The following is a 23,531-nucleotide window of genomic DNA, read 5'->3' as shown; positions in this document are numbered from 1 at the left end:
GCAGAATGTATCTGTCTCTGGCAAAGATTTTTGATTTTTCATCAAAAAAACAAAACAAAAAAAAAACCAAATTTTTTTTTGGCCAAAACTGAAATTGTTGTACATTTTTGGGCCATTCTCAGCTGCAGCAGCTGTTGAACACCAAAAAGTTGTGGATTTTCTGAAAAAAATGTGAAAATTTTGGCAGATATGATTTTCCCCTCTCATCATTTTCGTTGAAATTTTCCATGGAATGCCCTCCCCCCATTCGGTGGCCAGCTTTCATAGCTGAGGACCTGGGGGGCTAGGAATCCTTGTGATCTGAATTCCAGTAGAGCCTAGAAGCCCCAGCCATGGACCATGACCTCGTTGTGCTGGGCGCTGTACATTATAAGATATATTACGGTAGTGCCTCAGAGCCCCAGTCTTGGCCCAGGACCCCATTACTCTGGGTGCTGTACACTATGTATTAGGTGTATTTGAGCAGCGCCTGGGAGTCCCACTCATGACCCAGGACCCTGCTGTGCTAGGCACTGTACAAACTGGATACCAAGAGAGTCCCTGACCGAAAGAGCTGACACTCTAAGTAGATGGAATTGATTGGGGGAGGGGCCCTCATACTGAAATCTCCTTGTTGTGCTGAGATCAGATGCCTCTTGCTTGTGTCTTCAGTGTCTAAGGAGTTGAAAGAAGCCCAGGTTCAGCTAGGAAAGGCATTGGCAAAACAGAAGGCAGAGGAGGCAGGTAAGAACAGCTACAGTGGTGTTTCCTGGTTCTTGCCCCTCCCGGCCATTGGGCTGCACCTTGGTAGGGGGATCTAGTGAGGGTCAGGTGGGTGCCGCTAGGATTGGGGTCAAGGAGGGTCTCTAGGACCAGGAGTCTGACCCCTATCCCCTCACCCTACAGCTGCAGAGCCCGCCCCATCTTAGCGCATCCTCCCCGTGCAAACTGCCTCTCAGGTGCCATTTCCCAGCCACCTGGACTGGGCGAGAGTCCGCTCCCTGGCTGGAGATGGAGGGTGGGAGCAGAGCACACACAGGGATAGCAGAAGGGTGGTGTAGTCCGGGCACCCAGCAGGGGATAGAGCGGGAGGATGTTTCCATGGGCTCCTAAAGGCTCCACAAACTTGATGCTGGGCTTGCTCAGATGACAACAATACCAGAGTTTATTTCAGCCCCAAAAGACTAATCCTTAGCAAGCAGGGAAACTGAGGCGCAGGGCAATTGAAGTGACCCACCTAGGATCAATGGCAGAGGTGGGAATAGGCCCTGGGCATCCTAGCCCCACAGCTCCTTCTCCAGTCACTGCCTGGCTGTGCAAGAACATAGCACAATAGTCCTCTGTGAGGAATGGGCGAGATTCTCCGTGTTTAGCACACTGGGGGCAGAGCCCCCTTGAGAAATTGACCGTAACCCTCCCAACGGGGACTGCTGAGGAGTCTAGGAAATGAAGCCCTGATGGTGGCTGGAAATCCAAGCCTTGAGCTTCTTTGGGAAATCAGGCTCCATGAGACAAGAGTGACCCAGGGACCCCATTCACTACCCCACACGCATGGCTGGATCAGCCCTTCCCACCGAGCAGCAGGAAGAGAGCCTGTGGCATAGAGCCCTTGGGCTGTGTTCTCTGCGGGGCTCCTTTAGGCCCAGCGATGCTGCTCCATGCATCCCCTGTGGGCGTGAAGCAGTAGTTGGGGCACAGACGGGTGCAGATCATGGGGCGCTGCTGGCCAAGGTAACTCCACTTCTCACAGATCCGAAGCACCCACCTCTGTACGTGGGTGAGTCCCTTCATCTGCCCCCGTCCCCGCTCACCAGCTGCTCAGAGTCCCCGTCATGGGCCAGGCCCCTCTTGTGGATGGGTTCACTGTGGTGGTCCCTTCCCAATCCCCCACACGGAGGGATCTGGGCCGGTCCAAAGGATGGAAGCACTAGGTGGCAAGAGGAGGGGCTATCAGAGGGCTCAGGTGGAGGTGAGCTTGGCTGCCATGGGAGGGGATGGGGAACTGGCTCCCACCCACTGGGCCTGGCTGACCAGGGATGTTTTTGTCTCATTTCCAGCCTCGATGACCAAACCTCCAAGCTCCTGAGGAGCTGAAAGGGGGCAGCAGCCTGCCTGAGCCCTGGACTGGGGACAGTGCGCTGTGGGTCCCCCTTCTCCACAGCCCACTCAGCCCTTGGCCTCTGCGCCAGATGGCATTTGTGTGGCTTGTGGGGAGCTAAGCCAAGACCCTCCCGTGCATTCCCACTGAGCAGCCACTGGGTGGGTAACAACCCTTTGCCACAACAAACCAGCAGCAGCTTTGAAGTGCTCACCTGCTGTAAAAACGAAAGACTCCGAGTCCTCTCTCTTGGCATCAGTGTCTGATAGAGACACAAAGGGCCACCCATGCCCCGATCTGAGGTGTGACTCTAGCGTGGCTTCACTCTGGATCTACCCTGGGCTGGCTGAGAACTGGCGTGCAGCTATCACCAGTGTGTGCGTGGAACAAACTGACGCTCTCAGACAGGCTGGACAGATGGAGCGAGTAGAATTGGCCCACTGTATTTTTTTCTAACACCTGGGGGTGGAATTTTGAAGTGAATAACGGCTTTCTCAGTTCTTTGGCAATCCCAAAGAAACAGGGCGAAATAGTTTCAGGTTGAACCCGAAATGAAATTTTCCAAATTCGTAGGTAAAGCAAAAAGTTTTTATAAAATCGTGTTGGGCTAAATTGAAAACTACGAAATTTTGAGTGACTTGAAAAGTAAAAAGCACCCCTTATTTCATTCGATTAGTTTTTATTTGAAGCATTTTTGAATGTTTTTGATTTTTTTCAAATTAAATTAAAGAGACTTTCAAAACAAAAACTAGTTTGGAACCAGAAAATCAAATTCTTTCAATTTTTTTTGGAGGTTTTTTTCCCAACTGAAACAATTCAGAGACATTGGCATGAATTTGAGGAGTGTTTCTGTGGTGCCAAATCCACATTTTTCTCTGAAAAATGATTTTGGGTGAAAAATGTCCTCCAGCTCTTCTTAAGAGCCCAAGTCTCTGAAAATCAGCAGTTCCCCCGACTTTCAAAGAAGCTTGGACTCCTAAGGGCCAGATTCTCAGAGGCTTCTAACTCCCAGTGATTCCAATGGGGAGGATGTTTCCATGGGCTCCTAAAGGCTCCACAAACTTGATGCCGGGCTTGCTCAGACAGCAACAATACTAGAGTTTATTTCAGCCCCAAAAAAGTTTTGGAGGCTCATGCTCCCACTTCCAGCATTCAGTCAACAAGAGCTCCCTGCTATGCCAGGTGCTTCCAGGCCTCACTGTGCATTTCACCCCGCATCCGGGACTCTCATCTATTGCACGTCTGCTTTGCTGCATCTCCGAGGAGGTAACGGGAATCCTCAGCAGTGTGGATGATGACATCTGCTCCCTCCCTTGCCTTTATGCCCCCTCTTCACCCCACCCCTCATTTAAATGATGGCCAACCAGCCACTGGGAAAAAATCCTCATTAAAGAGAAAAGATTTTCCTTGGGAAATGTGGCTCATTTCATTCTTGATGGCTCATACATTTACTAGAATGCTGTCTGGGGAGGGGCCCCTGGGGAAGAGTGAAGGCATGGCATACCTGAACTACAAGTCCCAAGAGACATCGTGGTACCTAGAGCAGAGTCTACTCCTGTCAAGGTTCCTTCCCCACTCTGAACTCTAGGATACAGATGTGGGGACCTGCATGAAAAACCCCCTAAGCTTATTTTTCTAGGCAAAACCTGAAGTTACAAAAAAACACAAAACAGGAATATCCATACCATTCAGCACAACTTATTTTATCAGCCATTTAAACAAAACAGAATCTAACGCATATCTAACTAGATTGCTTACTGACTCTTTACAGGAGTTCTGACCTGCATTCCTGCTCTGGTCCCGGCAAAGGCAACATACAGACAGAGAGAACCTTTGTTTCTCCCCCCTCCAGCTTTGAAAGTATCTTGTCTCCTCACTGGTCATTTTGGTCAGGTGCCAGGGAGGTTATCCTAGCTTCTTAACCCTTAAAGGGTTTTTTCCTCTGGCCAGGAGGGATTTAAAGGTGTTTAGCCTTCCCTTTATATTTATGACAACTCCCCAAATTCCCAGTCTGTGTCTCCACTCCATTCCTGATATCCTGTCCTGGACTGGGCAGTAGTGGAAGGCCGAACTACTCCCCTAGCTCTGTGCAGTTTGTCTCTTGGATCTGGGCTTCATTAGCTGGGCCCATCTCTGGTGGGAATTTTATCAACATTTCCTGGAGTCTCCCTGTTCCTGGTAGTGCCTCCAGATCCCCAGCACAACGCCACCTTCCTAACAACCCATTTGAATCAGTTATCAATGGCCCATGACTTCAGCCAGGCTAGATGCAATGGCAATAAAAAAGCCATGTTTCCTAGCAAAAATCTTTCCTCTTTAAGAGCATCACCAGCCCCAAACCTTCAAAAATGACGAGTCGAGCAAAATCAGGGGGTTGGCTGAAAAGTCATAATTAAAAAATAAAATCATATGCATTGGATTCTGTTTCTTTACCTGCTGGATTCTGAGCCTTGCTGGGTCACATTTTCCAGCTTTCCTGTGCGCGGGCAGAAAACCTGCTTTAAAAAAAAAGAAGAAAGCAAGAGTCTCCTGTAATCCCATGACTCCCAGAGCTGGGGCTTTAATGTCAAACAGCATGAGACTCGTGACAAAATCGTAGCACTGGGAGTGCTTTGGATCTGGTATTGTAGCTTGGGCCAAACTCCAGCGGAAACAAGTCCTGAGGGCGTTCCCTGGCTATTTTCTAAAGACTTCTCTGCTGCTGGAAACCCTCCTGGATCCCCAACCTAATGCCACCTCCCTGACTCTACGCACCATACCCTTCCAAACAGTCAGCCCCAGGACCTGGGTCAATCCAGTCCCATTGGCATTAGTATTATTTCTTAGGTGTATTACGGACTTGGGAGGGTCATCCATCAGTAGTGCATTGGAATGAGCGTCCAGTGCGGTCCTAACCCTAACCAGTGGGGTCCTACCATGATACACCTAATAAACGATCGAGACCACACTGGGCCAGTTTGCCATGGAGATACAGATTCTGATCCGAAGAGCCCCGGAGGATCTGATTTCATCATCTCACCCCAGCTTTGGCCCCAGCTGATGTCTTGAAATTCCCACCCTTTGCTTGGGTCATTTCTCTGCCTGGGCTGGAGAGAACCTCCCTTCCCACACCCACGCATCTGCAGTGGTTTTCTCCTACCCTGTTGCTCCACACCTGGAGGCGGTGCTGGTTTGAACAGCAGCCCCAAGGCACCTGCTCTCCCAGGGCCAGCATAGTCAGGAGACGCTGCTGTAGTCCTTTGCTCTTGGACCCAGCAGCAGCGTCTCGGAAATGCAGCCCCATTGGCTCCCCCCTGGCTCTGATGCTGTCTGGGATTACACAACAGGGCCTGTTGCTGAAATAAGATGCTTTGTTGCGTCATCGGGATCAGAGTTGGAGAGACAGATCACAGAATGGTCAAACTGAGTCGCGGGACGGGGCCATGGACATGAATGACATATATGTGAACCGCAAGGTTGTGGTGAGTTCACCAGGCAGGAGGATGAAAAGAACCAGTCCCAAGCCAGCAGGGCATGGAGTGCCTTCTAGTGCCACACTGGGGCAGTGGGGCCAGCGCTGACTGCCAGGGGAGAGCGCCCCCTTCTGAGCCCCCCACCCTGCTCCCTTCAGCACAGCACCTCCTAGTGCCACACTGGGGCATTGCGGTCAGCACTGACTGCATGGGGAGAGCGCCCCCTACTGAGCCCCCCACCTTGATCCCTACCGCACAGTGCCCCGTCCTCACCACCTTCCCTGCAGCACAGCACTGAGTTCACACCACCCTCTACAGCATCCAGGGACCTGTGGTTTGTTTGGGGAGGTCAAACTACTGCCCGGGCCCAGCTCTAGGCAGATGGGGCTGAGTCATCCATCACTCCCTCCCCCTACCTTCCCCTCCCGCTCCACCCATAGGCAGCATGGCAGCTGGCCATGGAATCACCAAGCCAGCCAGGTTCTGGTATCTAGGGGTGGAAACCCCTGTGTAAATGCCAGGTATTACTGTGATGTACGGCCCCAGAGACGGATTATGATTTATTGGGACCCTGGGCAAAAAGAACATTTGGGCCCTCCACACCCCGGGGACCCAAGAACACCGGAACCGGGGTGGAGGGGCGGGGGAGCAGAGGGGCCATAGCCCCCGACTTTTAAAAGAGGGAGGCCCATGCCTGCACATCTTTTAAAATGGGCAGGCGCAGAGCAGCGGCCAGGGCTGAACTTTGCTGCAGGGCGCTGAGAAGGTGATCAGCTCCCCCGCTATGCAGCACAGTCCCTGTTAGAAGCGCCAGCCTCTTCGTGGTGGTGGGGGCGGAGGTGGGCCTTAGCTGCTTCTCACCACAGGGCTTCACACCCTGCAGGCCGTGCCCCCTGGCCAGGCCGGAAGCCAGAGCTGGGCCATGGTAAGAGCTGGCTCCGGGCCACTTTGGGGAGCCCCGGACCCTCCACCTGCCCTGGGCAATGCACCCAGGGGGCAGGGACTTGGGCTGGGGGCTGCTTTCGGGCACCCTGTGCCCCCCACCCTCCCGCTCCTCAGGCAGGAGGAGGGTCCAGGGTTCCCCCCAGCATCCCAGGCTCCTTGGGTGGCTCTTGCCATGGCCCGGCTCTGACTTCTGGCCTGGCCAGGGAGCAGGGCCTTGGGGGGAGAGAAGGAACAGGGGCAGGGCCACAGTTCCAGCGCTGGTGGCCTCCCCAGATTTCTACACAGATTCCAGGGCTCCTGTGGGGGCACCAAAATTGGCCAGGCCCTTGGTACAGGCCCCGTGGGCCCATGTGTTAATCCCCTACTGTGTACGGCACATGTTAGCACATACAGAACATACCCAGAACCTGCTCAAATGTAACATCAGCTGTTTTCCAGCCCCTACAGCTCCATCCACCCCACAGCCTGCCAAAGTCCTGCTTTGAGCAGGGGATTGGACTAGATAACCTCCTGAGGTCTCTTCCAACCCTAATCTTCTATGATTCTAAAGGGAGAACCCGGGAGCAGAAACACATGCTGATGCTGTACCTCCTGATGGCCATGTGCTTTCTCATGTGGATCGCTCTGCTCTCGCTCACAGTCGTGAACGGTGAGTCTGCCCCCATCCAGCCCTGGCCACCAAGCGGATGGGTGATCACCTGTGAAAGGTTCAGAGAAGACCCCAGGTCCTATGACCATTCGAGGTGTGGAACACCTGCCTGAGAAGGAGACACTAAAGGAGCACCATCTGTTCAGCTTATCAGAGAGAAAGTTAAGAGGTCACTAGGGATCTATGGGGAGGAACTTCTGCAGCACGGCCGGCCCTAAAAGATCTACCACAAATACAATATGAGTCAACAATGTGATGCTGTTGTGAAAAAGGCAAATGTCATTCTGGAATGCTGCATGTAAGACACACAGGAGCTAATTGTTCTGGTCCCCCGGCACTGGGGAAACCTCAGCTGGAGTCCTGTGTCCAATTGTCCGTGCCACACTTTAAGAAAGACGTGAACGAACTGGAGAGTCCAGAAGAAAGCAACATAATTGATCAAGGGGTTAGAAAACCTGTCCTCTGAGGAGCGATTGGAAGAATTGGGCATGTTTAACCTAGAGAAGAGAAGGCTGGCAGGGGCGGGTGGGGGACACACACCTGATGACAGTTTACAGATCTGTAGCAGGTTGTTATAATGAGGACAGTGATCAGTTGTTCTTCTTGTCCCAGCTTTGAAGGAACTGGTGCAGTTTGCAGCAAGGGAGACTTAGGCTGGATATTAGTTAAGCTCTGGAACAGGTGACCTCGGGAGTTGTTGAATCCCTATCATTGGAGGTTTCTAAGAACAGGTTGGACAAACATCTATAGGGATACTTGGTTTATGTGGTCCTACCTCAGTGCTGGACTAGATGACCTCTTGAGATTCCTTCAGCCCTGAATTTCTGTTTCGATGACTTTTCTGACAGCCAGGGGGCTCTTTAATCTAACAGATCCAAGGGCTGGGAGCAAGTTCAGACTGTGCTATATAAGGTACATAGTTTGAACAGGGCAGAGAATTAATCATTGGGACAGTTGACCCAGGGGTGTGGTGGATTGTCCTGGACTTTAGCTGCTTTAAAACCAGACCGAGTGGTTCCTGCTATCCATGGGAGTCTGTCCATTGATATCGTTGGGCTCTGGATTAGACCCCAAGTCTGCCTGCATGTGATCCCAGCAGTTCAACACAACGTGAGATCCTTATGAGATAGAAACATACAGACTACGGGGTTCCTAGAGACCCCAAGCGAGATCAGGGTCTTCTTGTGCCAGGCTCTGCCCCAAAGAGCTTATGATCTAAGTAGGCAAAGGATGGGAAATTGAGGCACAGAAAGGGGAAGTGACTTGCCCAAGGTCACCCAGCAGGTCAGTGGCAGAGCCAGGAATAGAACCCAGGTCTCCCAAAGCCAGTGCCCTATTCACTCAATGGTGCTGCTTACCTGGTTTTGTTGGGGTATAGCCTGTTAAACTATCTATTCTCCATCTTTCTCAAGACATCACAAGTCAAAGTACTTTCCAAAAAAATGGCTAAAGATATTAACTGATAATACCAGAATCAGACATTCAAACAAATAAACAATCCACGGATCAGAGTCAAGGCTCTTGTGTTAAGATGAAATATGTATTTCTCTGCACTGGATATGACTGTTGTGTTTGTGTTTTTTATGTGGGCTGTGCTAGATAGATTGTATTCTCAGCTAGTCAGTCCCTTGCTTGTGGGTGCTTGGGTTTTGTGAATGTAATGATAGGTCAATACATTAATGTCACTGTCATAACCATACAGCTAAGGGTAGCCTAGAATTCCTCCTTACCTGTAAGGGGTTAAGAAGCTCAGATAACCTGGTTGGCACGTGACCAAAAGGACCAATGGGGAAAGAAGATCCTTTGAAATCTTGGGGGAGGGGAGGCTTTGTTTTTGTGTGTGTTCTTTTGGAAAGCAGAGAAGCATCAGGTCAGAAAACTCCTTCTCCTATAAACCATCCTAAAAGTCTCTCATATTACAGAAATTGTAAGTAAAAGCCAGGCAAGGAGTGTTAGATTATCTTTTGTTCAGCTTGTGAATTTTTCCTTTGCTGGAGGGAGGTTTATTCCTGGTTTTTGTAACTTTGAAACTTAGCCTAGAGAAAGTTCTGCTGTGTTTTTGAATCTTTTGTTATCCTGTAAAGTTATTTTCCATCCTGATTTTACAGAGGTGATTTTTACCTTTTTTTTTAAATAAAATCCTTCTTTTAAGAACCTGACTGATTTCTCTATTGTCCTAAGATCCAGGGGTTTGGGTCTGTGGTCACTTTGTAACCAATTGGTTAGGATATTATTCTCAAGCCTCCCCAGGAAAGGGGGTGTAAGAGCTTGGGGGGATATTTTGGGGAATAGGAACTCCAAGTGGTCTTTTCCCTGATTCTTTGTTAAATCACTTGGTGGTTGCAGTGTACCCTCCAAGAGCAAAGAATTTGTGCCTTGGGGAAGTTTTAACCTAAGCTGGCAGAAATAAGCTTAGGGGGTCTTTCATGCAGGTCCCCACATCTGTACCCTAGAGTTCAGAGAGTAGAGGGAACCCTGACAGTCACTTAGTGACCCTTACATGGTATTTTACAGAATTATTTTTTGTTTTGGAATAGATGAATACATACAGTGTGATGGCTAAATACATGTGCTAATACCAATGGATGGAGGGGGGTATGTATGTCAATGGATGGATAGACAGAAGGATAGGTATTTATGCTGATGAATGAATGGACAGAGGAGTATGTATGACAATGGATGGATAGGTGAGTATTTATGCCAATGGTTGGAGGATGGATGCATATGAACACTGATGGATGGATGGATGGATGTGTGTGTGTGGATGCTGATGGATGGGAGTGTATATATGTTGATGGATGGATAGATGGAAGGCTGAGTATGTATGCTGATGTGTGAATGGATAGGGAAGCATATATGCTGATGGATGGAAAGATCATAGAATCATAAAAGATTAGGGTTGGAAGAGACCTCAGGAAGTCATCTAGTCCAACCCTCTGCTCAAAGCAGGACCAACCCCAACTAAATCATCCCAGCCAGGGATGTGTATGCATACTGAAGGATGGAGGTTGGTTGGATGTGTATGTATACTGAAGGATGGAGGATGTGTCGATGGATGTGTCTATATGCTCGGATGGATGGAACTGTATGTATGCCAATGGATGAATAGATGAATATGGATGCCGATGCATATGTATGCGTAGTGAGATCCTTCCTACCAGACAATCGTCAACTCTCCCCACCCCTCTGTGGGAAATGTCCAGACTGATCGAGTTAAGGGAATTGTAAAGCTGCAATGAAAACTACGCCTGTTTAACATTTTGTTGTTGTTGCTTTAAGACCAGAAGATGACTGGGGAATTAAAGAGGATAAACGCTGCCCTTTCCCAGAGGATAAACCAAGGTACGTTTGTTTCCTGTCTTGACTGCAGAACCAGTATTTCTAGGTCAACAGAAAACATTGACGAAGCTGGAGCATCATCCATCACACGCAACCCATAAGGAGCAGTCATGGAGTCCAGGGGCATGGGCATTCCCAACAGAGCATCTGAGCCATTGATGGAGTGGGCACAGCTAATGGGCATTCTCCATAACCTCCTGTGGGGAGAGGCTGGGTTCTGTGAGCACGAGGTGTCACGGAGTCCCCGGGCGATGCTCTGGAACTGCTCCCTACGAAGCCAGGCAGGACTCTGGGGAACTTCCTCTCTGTGAACAGACTGTGTCCAGGACAAGAAGCTTCCACAGCTTCGACTTTCCTGGGGCTGACCTTGGAGCATTCAGCATCCCCTTCCACACCATGTGCTTCCCCCAGCGAGTCCGCACAGACGGGGCTCCTGGGGAAGCCAGAGGGTCCTGCACCCCAACTCCACAGTCAGACGTGACTCTCAGCCAGCCAGTAAAACAGAAGGTTTATTAGATGACAGGAACACAGTCAAAACAGAGCTTGTAGGTACAGAGAACAGGACCCCTCAGTCTGGTCCATCCTGGGGGCAGAGAGGCCAGAGCCACATCTGGGCCTCCCTCCATTTCCCCAGCCAGCTCCAAACTGAAACTCTCCAGCACCTCCTCTGTCCTTTGTCTCTTTCCCAGGCCAGGAGTCACCTGATCTCTTTGTTCTCCAACACCTTCAGTTGGCACCTTTGCAGGGGAGGGGTCCAGGCCATCAGTTGCTAGGAGACAGGGTGTCAGCCATTCTCTGTGTAGACAGCATCAAACTGGCCCTCTAAGGCTCTGCAACAATCACACCCCCTAATCCTCCCACCTAGACACCCAAGAAATGCACAGGGGAAACTGAGGCACCCACACCACATTCAGAGAAAACATCAAGAACATTCCCACTTCGTCATACGAGGCCAGGAGAGTTAGGCCCAGTCTAGCCCCAGCATGTGGTGCAGTGGGTAGGGCTGGGGGGGAAATTTTCCATCAAAACTTTTTTCTGACAGAATATTGGGCTTTTGACTAAACTCATTTTGCAGAATGTATCTGCCTCCGGCAAAGATTTTTGATTTTTCATCAAAAAAGCAGGGGGAAAAATAAAAACAATTTTTTTTTAGCCAAAACTGAATTTGTTGTACATTTTTGGGTAGTTTTCAGCTGCAGCATTTCAGCTGCTGAACACCAAAAAGTTGTAGATTTTCTGAAAAATTGTGAAAATTTTGGCAGATATGATTTTCCCCCTCATCATTTTCATTGAAATTTTCCATGGAATGCCCTCCCCCATTCTGTGGCCACCTTTCATAGCTGGGGACCTGGGGGGCTAGGAATCCTTGCGATCTGAATTTCAGTAGTGCTCAGATCCCCAGTCTTGGACCATGACCTTGTTGTGCTGGGCGCTGTACATTATTAGATGTATTACTCTAGTACCTCAGAGCCCCAGTCTTGGCCCAGGACCTCATTTTAATGGGTGCTGTATATTATGTATTAGAGTAGCTCCTGGGAGTCCCACTCATGACCCAGGACCCTGCTGTGCTAGGTGCTGTACAAACCGAATACCAAGAGGGTCCCAGACCCAAAGAGCTGACGCTCTAGGTAGATGGAAGCGATTGGTGTCTTCGGTGTTTAAGGAGGTGAAAGAAGCCCAGGTACAGCGAGGAAAGGCATTGGCAAAACAGAAGGCAGAGGAGGCAGGTAAGAACAGCTACAGAGGTGTTTCCCGGCTCTTGCCCCTCCCGGCCATTGGGCTGCACCTTGGTAGAGGGATCTAGTGAGGGTCAGGTGGGTGCCACTAGGATTGGGGTCAAGGAGGGTCTCTAGGACCAGGAATCGGACCCCTATCCCCTCACCCTACAGCTGCAGAGCCCACCCCATCTTAGCGCATCCTCCCCGTGCAAACTGCCTCTCAGGTGCCATTTCCCAGCCACCTGGACTGGGCAAGAGTCCGCTCCCTGGCTGGAGATGGAGGGTGGGAGCAGAGCACACACAGGGATAGCAGAAGGGTGGTGTAGTCCGGGCACCCAGCAGGGGATAGAGCGGGAGGATGTTTCCATGGGCTCCTAAAGGCTCCACAAACTTGATGCTGGGCTTGCTCAGATGGCAACAATACCAGAGTTTATTTCAGCCCCAAAAGACTAATCCTTAGCAAGCAGGGAAACTGAGGCGCAGGGCAATTGAAGTGACCCACCCAGAATCAATGGCAGAGGTGGGAATAGGCCCTGGGCATCCTAGCCCCACAGCTCCTTCTCCAGTCACTGCCTGGCTATACAAGAACATAGTACAATAGTCCTCTGTGAGGAATGGGCGAGATTCTCACTGACCTCCCTTGTTTGGGCAGTGTCCTGGCTGCAAGGGAGCCTCAGGTCCATACACTGGGGGCTGGGGAGGAGGAGACAGCAGGGCACCTCGGTGCCCCCATGACTCCCGTCCTGCCACCAGCTGCTCCCCTAACTCACCTCCCACCACCCCCCCACAGGGTACAAGCCCACGGGCTGCGCCTGCGGAATGGGCTGCAGCTCCTGGGACTTTCGCACCGACTCCACCTGCCACTGCCAGTGCGCCGGCATCGACTGGACGGCCGCACGCTGCTGCAAGATAGGGCTGGAGTGATGCCCAGCCCCAGCCTGGGGCACCAGAGAGCCCCACCCGGCCTGCTGCCCCTGCCGTGGGCCCTGGCACAGAACCATGCTGGGCCTCTCATGCAATGAATAAACTTGGATCTGGGTCTGTTGAGGCTTCTCTGGGTCTGTCCTTCCCCTGACTCCAGGTCTCTGGTACTCAGGGCCAGAGCATGGGCAGGGGGCTCAACTCTGCCTCCCTCTCCTATTTCCCCCAGAGAGGCCTCTCTTCCAGATCCGGTTGGGCTGCCCGTGCTGGCGGCTCACCAGATCGCTACCAGAGTCAAGACACTGAATCACCCTGGACAGTGTTTTCCCCAGGAATTGAAATTAGGGGAAGCGTTCGAATTTACGGTGGGAGGGGGGGCATAAGGGCAGATGAGGGGTCAGACCGTGAGGGTGAAGGTGGGCTGTGTGGCACCATAGTAAAAACTGAAAAATGTTTCTATTCTGTCATGATCACATAGCAGTCGCATTGCTGGAAGTGCCTCACTCCACTAGGACAGGGATCTGTAAAAGCTACGCAGAGGCTGAGTAGAATCTAGAAGTCGCTGTTGCAGATTTTTTAGAATCAAGTCTGTGTACTTTTTCAGTTGTCTTAACACACACTTCTTGTCCTCTTCACTTAAGGATTCAATATAAATGGCTCCATTAGTCAACTTCTGGACTGAAGTCTTTGCTTCTTCCAGTACTTTTTCAATGGATAGCTCTCTGATTGGTCCAGATGTAGCTTCTGTTGCTGGACAAAGATCTACTACTGTTGTAGCAGACGCCTGGATGGCATTGTTCAATGACCCAAGTGGTTTAAACAGTAGACTTACAAGAGAGAGAATGGCAATAGTCTTCTCTGAACATAGTAGCAAAAGTAATCCACCAGCCTCACTACTTAGATCCATCCCATCTTGTAGATACTTTCCAAAGTCAGTAATAATGGTTGCAGTAATTTTAAGACAACAGCCAAGGATCGCTCATGAGAAAGCCAGAGGGTTTTCCCAGGTTGGACTAATTTCAACTTCTGTCCCAGTGTATCTTCTATATTTTCCAAGATATTCAGTCTTTTTGGTCTCTTGCTGAAAAAAGAATATAATGAAAACATTACATTTATAGCTTTTTTAATGTCTTTTGAAGAGTCTGCAGCTCGTACTAGAGCTAGCTGGAGTAGATGGCCTCTGCAGTGTGTATAGGAGAGATTAGGGTTACACTTTTTTCTGAGCAAAGCTTGTACTCCACCATGTCTTCCAGAGAAGTTTGCAGCTCCATCAAATGCACAAGCAGCCATCTGTTTGTTTGGGGTCCAACTGACAAGCATTTAACTCTTATAAGATGTGGGTTTTCACAGGTGCAGCCGATGTGTCTTCTGTAACTTGAACATCTAGAAATGCATCTACTGGCCTACCACTGACATCAAGATAACGTACACAATGACTTAATACTTGAGGCCCATTTGCATCGGTGCATCCATCAGCCAGGTATGCAAATTTTTTGAATGTGGTGAGAGAGTTCTTCCCTTTTTCAGCTGTTGAGTCTTTCACACTTGCACCACATGCTTCTAGCCAGTCAGTCGAGTTTCTTGCAGAAAATTAGTGAGCATTTACCCGTCTTGTTCGGCACCAGCGTTCAACTTCAGGATGAACAAGTGACAATGCACTTAACTTTGGCCTCCAGTTTGTAGTGTGTGGTATCTCTTGCTTAAATAGAAAGTATGATGTCACAGCCATGTTTGTTCACATGAACTGTGTTATGTCTCCAGCATTCTTAAGAGCCTCATTAAGTACTTCTAAAATTGGCTTTGAAAAGGGGCTTATAAGGCTTTCTGCATGTTGATGCAGTCCAGAGGCATGGTGTTTTGCAGCCTTTTCACGTAGTTTGTCAGCATTGGCTTTGCTGATCGATCTGACAAACAAACCTCCTCCACTTTTACCAGTTATAGCACTGGGAAGCTTTCCTTCTTCATAAGCTTTTTTGCAAGAGGTGCACCAGTAGCCATCTTTTGTAACTTCAATAAATGGGCACACTTTGACCGACAAACCTCGGGAAAGGCCCTTAGGTTTTGGAGACACGGTTTCTTCAGTAGGTAGCTGTATTTGTGCTTCGGGCTGGTCGGATGTAGACACACCACTTGGCCCTTCAGATGACATGTTGATATAGTCTTAGTTCTTGATGTGTTCTTCAGCTTGGTTAGTTTTTGAGGCCTTTGAGTGGAAAAATTGTTGTATTGTTTTTGTCTTCTCATTTTCACTTTGACCTGCAACATATAAAAGAGATATGAATAAATTAAATGTTTTGTTAGGATAATGCAAATTTAACATAAGGATAATGCAAATTACACCAGAACACATAACAGTTCTAGATTTCTAAAACAAATATAATTTAAAGAAAAATAATAATTTAAATTGACTTTTGAAAAGTAAGCCATCATGGAATAAGAGGGAAGTCCTCTCATCGATCAGTAACTCATTAAAAGATGGGAAACAAAGGGTAGGAATAAATGATCAGTTTTCAGACTGGAGAGAGAAAAATAGTGGTATCCCTGAGGGGTCTTTACGAGACCAGTCCTATTCAACATATTCATAAATGATCTGGAAAAATGGGTAAACAGTGAGCTGGCAAAATTGCAGATGGTACAGAAAGAGATCTTGGAGTCATTGTCGATAGTTCTCTGAAAACATCCACTCAATGTGCAGCGGCAGTTAAAGAAGCAAACAGAATATTGGGAATCATTAAGAAGCGACAGCTAATAAGACAGAAAATACCATGGTTGCCTCTATATAAATCCATGGTACGCGCACACCTTGAATACTGTGTGCAGATCTGGTCACCCCATCCCAAAAAAGATATATTGGAATTGGAAAAGGTGCAGAGTTGGGCAACAAAAATGATTAGGGGTATGAAACAGGAGGACAGATTAAAATGACTGGGACTTTTCAGTTTAGAAAAGAGACCACAAAGGGGGGGATATGCTAGAGGCCTATGAAATGATGATTGGTGTGAAGAAAGTGAATAAGGAAATGTTATTTAATCCTTCACATGACACAAGAACTAGCAGTCACCCAATGAAATGACTAGGCAGCAGGTTTAAAAAAAACAAAGGGACGTATTTCTTCACACAACATAAAGTAAACCTGTGGAACTCTTTGCCAGGGGATGCTGTGAAGACCAAAACTATAACAGGATTTAAAAAAGAACTAGATAAATTCCTGGAGAATAGGTCCATCAGTGGCTCTGAGCTTCCCTGGGTCTCAGCAGGCTGTAGCGCTGGTTTCTCACGTGGCCTCTGGGGCACATTTCCTGGGCACTTGACTCTGTTATCCCTTCAGAGAAATGGAGCCCCATGGCCCACCTGCCTTAGGCCCCCAGGCCCAGCACTGACCCCCAAATAGCTCAGTAACTGAACCCCTAACCCCTTCTCCCAGAATTCCCTCTGAAGACGTGGGCTAGGTGGGTTCCCTCTTCCAGGGGCCATGTGGTCAGTGTAGCCTGGCGCGCACAGACACTGCGCACAGGGTTCGAGCCCCATTGCTCTTCACTTAACAGAGCCCAGAGAGCCCAGATCACAAGCAAACAACCATCTCCCTCCACAGTGCTGCTTGCAAGCTCGCCTTTCCCTTGGGAGTCCTTCGGGGTCTGTCTGGGTTCAGGTCACAGGGTCCCCTTTACCTCGTCAGGATCCTGCAGCAGCCGGGGGGGGGGGGTCGCTCTGGGGTCGCTCCTCTTTAGCTGGTGAAACATACAAAGACCCAGAATAGATCAGCCTCTGCCCTTTATAACCTTCCAGCCCTGCTGTCACCTGCCTCAGCCTCCCTCAGTGATCCCAGACCTCGACCAGGTGCCTTCGTGGCCAGGCCACCCCCGCCCACACAAACCCCTGGGAGCCAGTCTATTGCCTAGGGTGTCTGTAGTAGAACAAAAAGAACAGGAGGACTTGTGGCACCTTAGAGACTAACCCATTTATTTGAGCATAAGCTTTCGTGAGCTACAGCTCACTTCATCGGATGCATTCAGATGAAGTGAGCTGTAGCTCACGAAAGCTCATGCTCAAATAAATTGGTTAGTCTCTAAGGTGCCACAAGTCCTCCTTTTCTTTTTGCGAATACAGACTCACACGGCTGCTACTCTGAAACCTGTAGTAGAACAGAGGATCATCCCGAGTTAACAACCCTCAGCTGTCAGCCCTTGGCCCCGGAGCGTCAGTCCAGCATGGAGGTAAAAGCACAGCAGAGGCGGCAGCTGGCCCCACGTTTCCAAAGGGGTTTGCAGCTTGGGAAAGGTACAGAAAGTTCATCACCTCGCCCTGAATTCACAGCATGCCGCCCACTGCAGCTCTCCCCACTGGCTGCTCCCCTTATCCCCCGTGCTCACACCGCTGGGTGGTGCCCGCTAGTCCCAGCCCCGCAGGTCTCCAGGGCCAAACGCTCGGCCAGAAGCTGCCCCCAGTTGTCTGCCTTTTGAATGATTTTTCTGAGGTGTCCATCACAGGCCAGTGGTGGTGCACTGCCAACACGGAGGGCAGGCTTTGGCTCATTACACATGCAGATATCTGAGTTAGGGCAGAGGCTAGTTAGGAGGGGGCTAGGATCTGGGCCTTTGGAAAGACGCTGCGTCTGGGTGTGGAGACATCGGCTGAGGTCTTTCAATCGAAAGGGGACGTTGCTATGAATGGTATTATGGTAGCACCCAAGAGGGGATGTTGCTATGAATGGTATTACGGTAGCATCCAGGAGCCCCCGTCATGGGCCTGGACCCCATTATGCCAGGTGCTGTACAGACCCCAGAGAAGCACATACCCAAAAGGAGTCCTGCCCCAGAGAGCCCACATAGGCCAGCAGCATTCATGTCTTAGAATCATAGAATATCAGAGTTGGAAGGGGCCTCAGGAGATCATCTAATCCAACCACCTGCTCAAAGCAGGACCAATCCCCAATTTTTGCCCCAGATCCGTAAATGGCCCCCTCAAGGTTTGAACTCACAATCCTGGGTTTAACAGGCCAATGCTCAAACCACTGAGCTATCCCTCTTGCTAGCACAGTCACTGCCCCGACACAGCTCAGTCCCACCCCTTCCCTGAGGCCCCACCCGTAGCTCACGCCATCCCCCCTTCCTCCATCACTCACTCTCCCCCACCTTCACTCACTTTAAACACTGGGGAGGCTGTGTGCCAGGAATCCTGGGTTCTATCCCCAGTGCCGGGAGGAGAGTGGGGTCTAGTATCTGTCCCCCTCTGTTAAGCAGAGGTTATGATGCTGATCTAGCTCACGGGGATGGGGGTCAGCCTTTCAAAGCTTAATTAATTAACCAATCAAATCACCTGGGCATGGAATGGGGGGGCACGGTACCAACAGGGGGTGTCACCCAGAGCAGGTGCAAGAGCTGCCGAGGGAGCACTGGCAAGTGGAGCGGCCGTGGTTGAAAGCTCCAAACTGGCAGAGGGGCTTTGAGATCTCTGGAGGAAGAGGCTGCCGTGTAACTGAATCTCCCCACTGAGACAGGAGGTTTGTGCGTGTTCCACCTGCTGCCAGGTGCTGGCTGCACTGAGCCTGGGCGCTGGCCCATCAGCACCAGGCAGGGGGGTGATCGTTGCTGGGAGACAAAGGAATGAAAAGCAACAAGTGGGTTTCAATTAAACAGCACCCAGGCAGGTTTCAGAGTAGCAGCCGTGTTAGTCTGTTTCCGCACAAAGAAAAGGAGGACTCGTGGCACCTTAGAGACTAACAAATTTATTTGAGCATAAGCTTTCGTGAGCTACAGCTCACTTCATCGGATGCACCCCGGCAGCGGCACAGAGCTAGGGCACCTGAGAGCCCCTGGCACAGATGACTAGAGGGAAATAAATGAGAGATGGGAGAGGTTTGATGTAGCTGATCCCGAGGATCAATCCATCAACCCTGCCAGCTGGCTGGCTGCAGCAGTCGAGTGGCCAGTGCCCTGAGCTGGGAGATCAGAGACCTGGGGTCCAGTCCCAGTTCTGCTGCCGGGGGAAAATCCCGTTGCCTCTCTCTGCTGAGGCTGAGCTCACAGGATCCATGACTCCGTAACGAAACCGTATCCTCAGTTAACAATGTCAAGGGCTCTTGAGGGACAAGGTTGACTTGGTCACAATCTCTAACCAGCCCCCACAGAAGTACCTGCTGGAGGAGCTGCCCTTTGGTAACAGAGCCGCTCTTCAATGCCGCAGACAAAGGTTTAACATGATTCAATGGCTGGAAGCTGAAGCTTGACAAATTCAGCCCGGAAATAAGGTGCAGTTTTGTCTCAGGGACAGTAATTAACCAATGGAGCGACTCCCCAAGGGCTGGGGGGAAGGTTTGGACTCCAGATCAGCTGTTTTTCTCACAAATCTGCTCTGGTTCAGACAGGAGGGAATTCAGGGCAGTCACCTGGGCTGCCTTAGGCAGGAGGTCAGCCTAGATCACAGTGGCCCCTTCCTCCTTGGACTCTGGGAAATCACAAGCAGCAATTGCATGGGAACGACCCTGTGAGTTCTGCATTTTCCATTCCTGGAGAGGGGGATGGGGGACTCAGCCCCACGGCATAGGCACCAACTCTGTCGGTGCTCCAAGGGCTGCAGGGGTCGCTCAACAGTTGCTGGGAAGCGCTCAGCTTGCTGCAGGATCTGGCCCTAAGTGAGAAGATGATGAATTTTCCTTCATTTTCGCTCCCTGTTATCCCCTCATTACTGTGATTTTCTCCTGGCCATCTCAGTGTAATTGGCTCTGCAGCTCAGGATGGGGAGGAGGCAGAGTCTCAGGCATTTCCCAGTATAGGCCAGACCCTGGGGGGCTTGTCTTAGCTGGAATGATGCAGCCTCTTGGGGAGCAGGGGATGGTTGGTGTAGAATGAGTTTGCTGGGTCTCATGGCCATTTCACACAGAAAGACCCACAACCACAAACAGCATGAGTGTCCCTCTCGCAGGACTGAATGGGCCCCAGAACCTGAGCCCCCTTTCCCCCACGGCAGGGTCACTCTGAGGTCTTGGCTACACACGGAAGTTGTCCTGCTGTAGCCGACATGAGAATGGATTTGGTTTAGCCCCGTGTGCACACACGTGTCCATCGCTGTACACTTCACGTGGTAATTTACCCGTCACTGAGTCCAGAGCTCCAGCTCAACCATGAGTACAGTTGTAGCACCTACCTTTTGAACTGAGGATCCGTATCACCCTCACCTGCGAAAAGGGGGACCCATGTTATTCGTAGGGACAGGATGCAGAAAGTCCTGGGTAACCCACTACAGCATAAAACAGGTAGAAATGTCTGTACTGGGAGTCTCAGTTGCTAGTGTCAGTGGTAACTGCAGTCAGTGTATGGTGGCACTCCTCACTGGGTGGGACAATTGGTGGAGGTCACGAACTACCTGAGGCAGTTCAGAGCTAGAAGGAGCACTGCAGGGGAGGTACTGGGAATCGTGGGCATAGGAGCTCTCAAACCAATTGATCTGCAGGTGCTGCAGAATAAAGTGGGTGTAATAGGAGGGGCACTGGAATATTTGCATATCCTGTTAAACTTTTCACTGCAAGCATTAGGCTTATTGGGGTGCTTGGAGGCTAATCTGACTGAAGCCGTGTTTAATATCTCCTTGCAGGATCATCAAGTGCTTGTGCAAGCTCTAGAGGAACAGGAGCAAGCCACCTGCTTGGCTATTACTGGTGCGCAAGCCCAGGCCTGGATACAGACAACAGTAGAAGGAATCATTTGAGAGGAATATGCTGGAAATTTGGAAAATCACCAGCTGAGATTTGGAAAGTAGTATGGGATAACACTTCCCAAGAGGAAAGAGATTGACAAGCTTTTTTTAAAAAAAAAAATATGGAGATATACCTATCTCATAGAGCTGGAAGGGACCTTGAAAGGTCATTGAGTTCAGTCCCCTGTCTTCACAGCAGGACCAAGTACCATCCCTGACAGATTTCTTTGCCCCAGATCCCTAAATGGCCTCCTCAAGGATTGAATTCATAACTCTGGGTTTAGTAGGCCAGTGCTCAAACACCTGAGCTATCTCTCCCCCCAAAGGGCTTGGTGGACTCTTCATGACTTTGTATATTTCCATCAGAACAAAACTATTGTCCTGTACATGGTTAAGTCAGCAAGGGTGAAATATACAAAATCGCCCATTGTATCTCTGGGACTATGGAAAAATAATGTGTAAATGATGCCCGAAGACCACTATGGTTGAGTCTAGTGAAAAGGACCTCGGACATCTACACTTTAAAGCTTGAAGCATGTGAAGAAGAGAGAGAACTGGGATATATTTCTGACAAGCGAGATGAACGCATCAACACATCCTCCAGAGGTCACTTTGAGCTGAGACAGAATTCCTCTAACACGTCTATTGCTGTATATACTGGACATGGTAGTTTTTGTTTTAGGACAAAATGTGGTTTGGTGGTAAATGGACATAATCTGACTGTTAATGACAGTAACTATTGTAACATAATGTAAATAATTTAGCTTGATGTGTTAATGTTAGCACTCCCATACAGACACAACAAGATTTAAAAGTGTCAAGGTCCCTTCCCCACTCTGAACTCTAGGGTACAGATGTGGGGACCTGCATGAAAACCTCCTAAGCTTACTTTTACCAGCTTAGGTTAAAACTTCCCCAAGGTACAAACTATTTTACCCTTTGCCCTTGGACTTTCGCTGCCACCACCAAACATTTAATGGGTTACTGGGAAAGAGTTGTTTGGAAACGTCTTTCCCCCCAGAATCCTCACCAAAACCTTGGACCCCCCTTCCTGGGGAAGGTTTGATAAAAATCCTCACCAATTTGCATAGGTGACCACAGACCCAAACCCTTGGATCTTAAGAACAATGAAAAAGCATTCAGTTTCTTAAAAGAAGAATTTTAATAGAAGAAAAAGTAAAAAGAATCACTTCTGCAAAATACCTTACAGGGTAATTAGATTCAAAACATAGAGAATCCCTCTAGGCAAAACCTTAAGTTACAAAAAGACACAAAAACAGGAATATCCATTCCATTCAGCACAGCTTATTTTCTCAGCCATTTAAAGAAATCATAATCTAACACATATCTAGCTAAATTACTTACTAAGTTCTAAGACTCCATTCCTGTTCTGTCCCCGGCAAAAGCATCACACAGACAGACCCAGACCCTTTGTTTCTCCCCCCTCCAGCTTTGAAAGTATCTTGTCTCCTCATTAGTCATTTTGGTCAGGTGCCAGCAAAGTTATCCTAGCTTCTTAACCCTTTACAGGTGAAAGGGCTTTTCCTCTGGCCAGGAGGGATTTTAAAGGTGTTTACCCTTCCCTTTATATTTATGACAAAAGGTTAATCATCAGATTTATAACAGTACATGTGGGACCTAATATGAAGTGAATCCGGTAACTGTTGTCTCACCCTGACCCAGGGAATATGATTAAGCATTTGTAACTCTTCTGCTGGGTGGAGTTGTGTAGACATTGAGTAGACCCCACTCCTCTCCCAAAGCTGGAGATAGAACCCAGGAGTCCTGGGCAGATGCGCTTCCTCTGCACACAGCAAGTGCAGAGCTCCGAGCTGGACCCACAACTGGCAGGCGTCTCCACTAGCCATTGGGTTTTGCTCAGCTGGGAGGGAGGTTGACAGTTTAAAGTCTCTACATCTCAGTGGATTCAGTAGCTCAGGGCTTGTCTACTCTTACGGCGCAGCTGACCCACTGTAATGCTTAGTGGAGAGTTTCTCCACTGGCTTTTCCACACCTCTGAGCGACGTAGTTATACTGACATAGCATAAACCAGGGCTTAGAGTCAACCCCCTCGTGTCCAATAAGGAGGGTTCGCCCTGGAAGGCTGCCTGGTTTCTATTACCTTTCATTGGATGCCTGAAGAAAAAAAATCTCGGAAAGACCCAATGTTTTCAAGTGTGTCAAAGACATGCAAGAGGCCCAGCTCTTTCACAAATGAAGTTCTAGTGAGTCTCACACTGTGTGTCATTCCACTCGCCTCTGGCACACCCTGTGAGATGGATACAGTGTTTCAGTGTTATTAACACTGGGGAAACCTGCGGACCAAGATCTGAAAGAGAAGAAGGAAACATTTCCAGTGGATACCTCAGTACCAATGTGGACACAAGAACAAATGGATATAAACTGCTCATTAAGAAGTTTAGACTTGAAATTAGACAAAGGTTTCTAACCATCAGTGGAGTGAAGTTCTGGAATAGCCTTCCAAGGGAAGCAGTGGGGGCAAAAGACCTATCTGGCTTCAAGATTAAATTTGATAAGTTTATGAAGGAGATGGTATGATGAGATAACATGATTTTGGTAATTAATTGATCTTTAAATATTCATGGTAAATAGGCCAAATGGCCTGTAATGGGATGTTAGATGGCGTGGGATCTGAGTTATCCAGGAAAGAATTTTCTGTAGTATCTGGCTGGTGAATCTTGCCCATATGCTCAGGGTTTAGCTGATCACCATATTTG

The 23,531-nt window shown here is 49.3% G+C and overlaps 1 long non-coding RNA gene across 1 annotated transcript; it reads left to right on the top strand.

Moving 5' to 3' along the window:
• The first annotated feature begins 8,931 nt into the window (after positions 1-8,931).
• Positions 8,932-22,203, top strand: LOC141975075 (uncharacterized). Its single transcript, XR_012635843.1, has 4 exons — positions 8,932-9,050; positions 10,403-10,465; positions 14,452-14,581; positions 20,692-22,203. It is a non-coding gene; the product is annotated as an uncharacterized LOC141975075 (long non-coding RNA).
• Positions 22,204-23,531: the final 1,328 nt, after the last annotated feature.

This window comes from Natator depressus, chromosome 20, assembly GCF_965152275.1.
Source record: "Natator depressus isolate rNatDep1 chromosome 20, rNatDep2.hap1, whole genome shotgun sequence".
In the NCBI taxonomy this organism is placed as follows: Eukaryota; Metazoa; Chordata; order Testudines; family Cheloniidae; genus Natator; species Natator depressus.
Note: the sequence above shows the minus strand (reverse complement) of the source record. Positions and strands in the feature narration are given on the sequence as shown.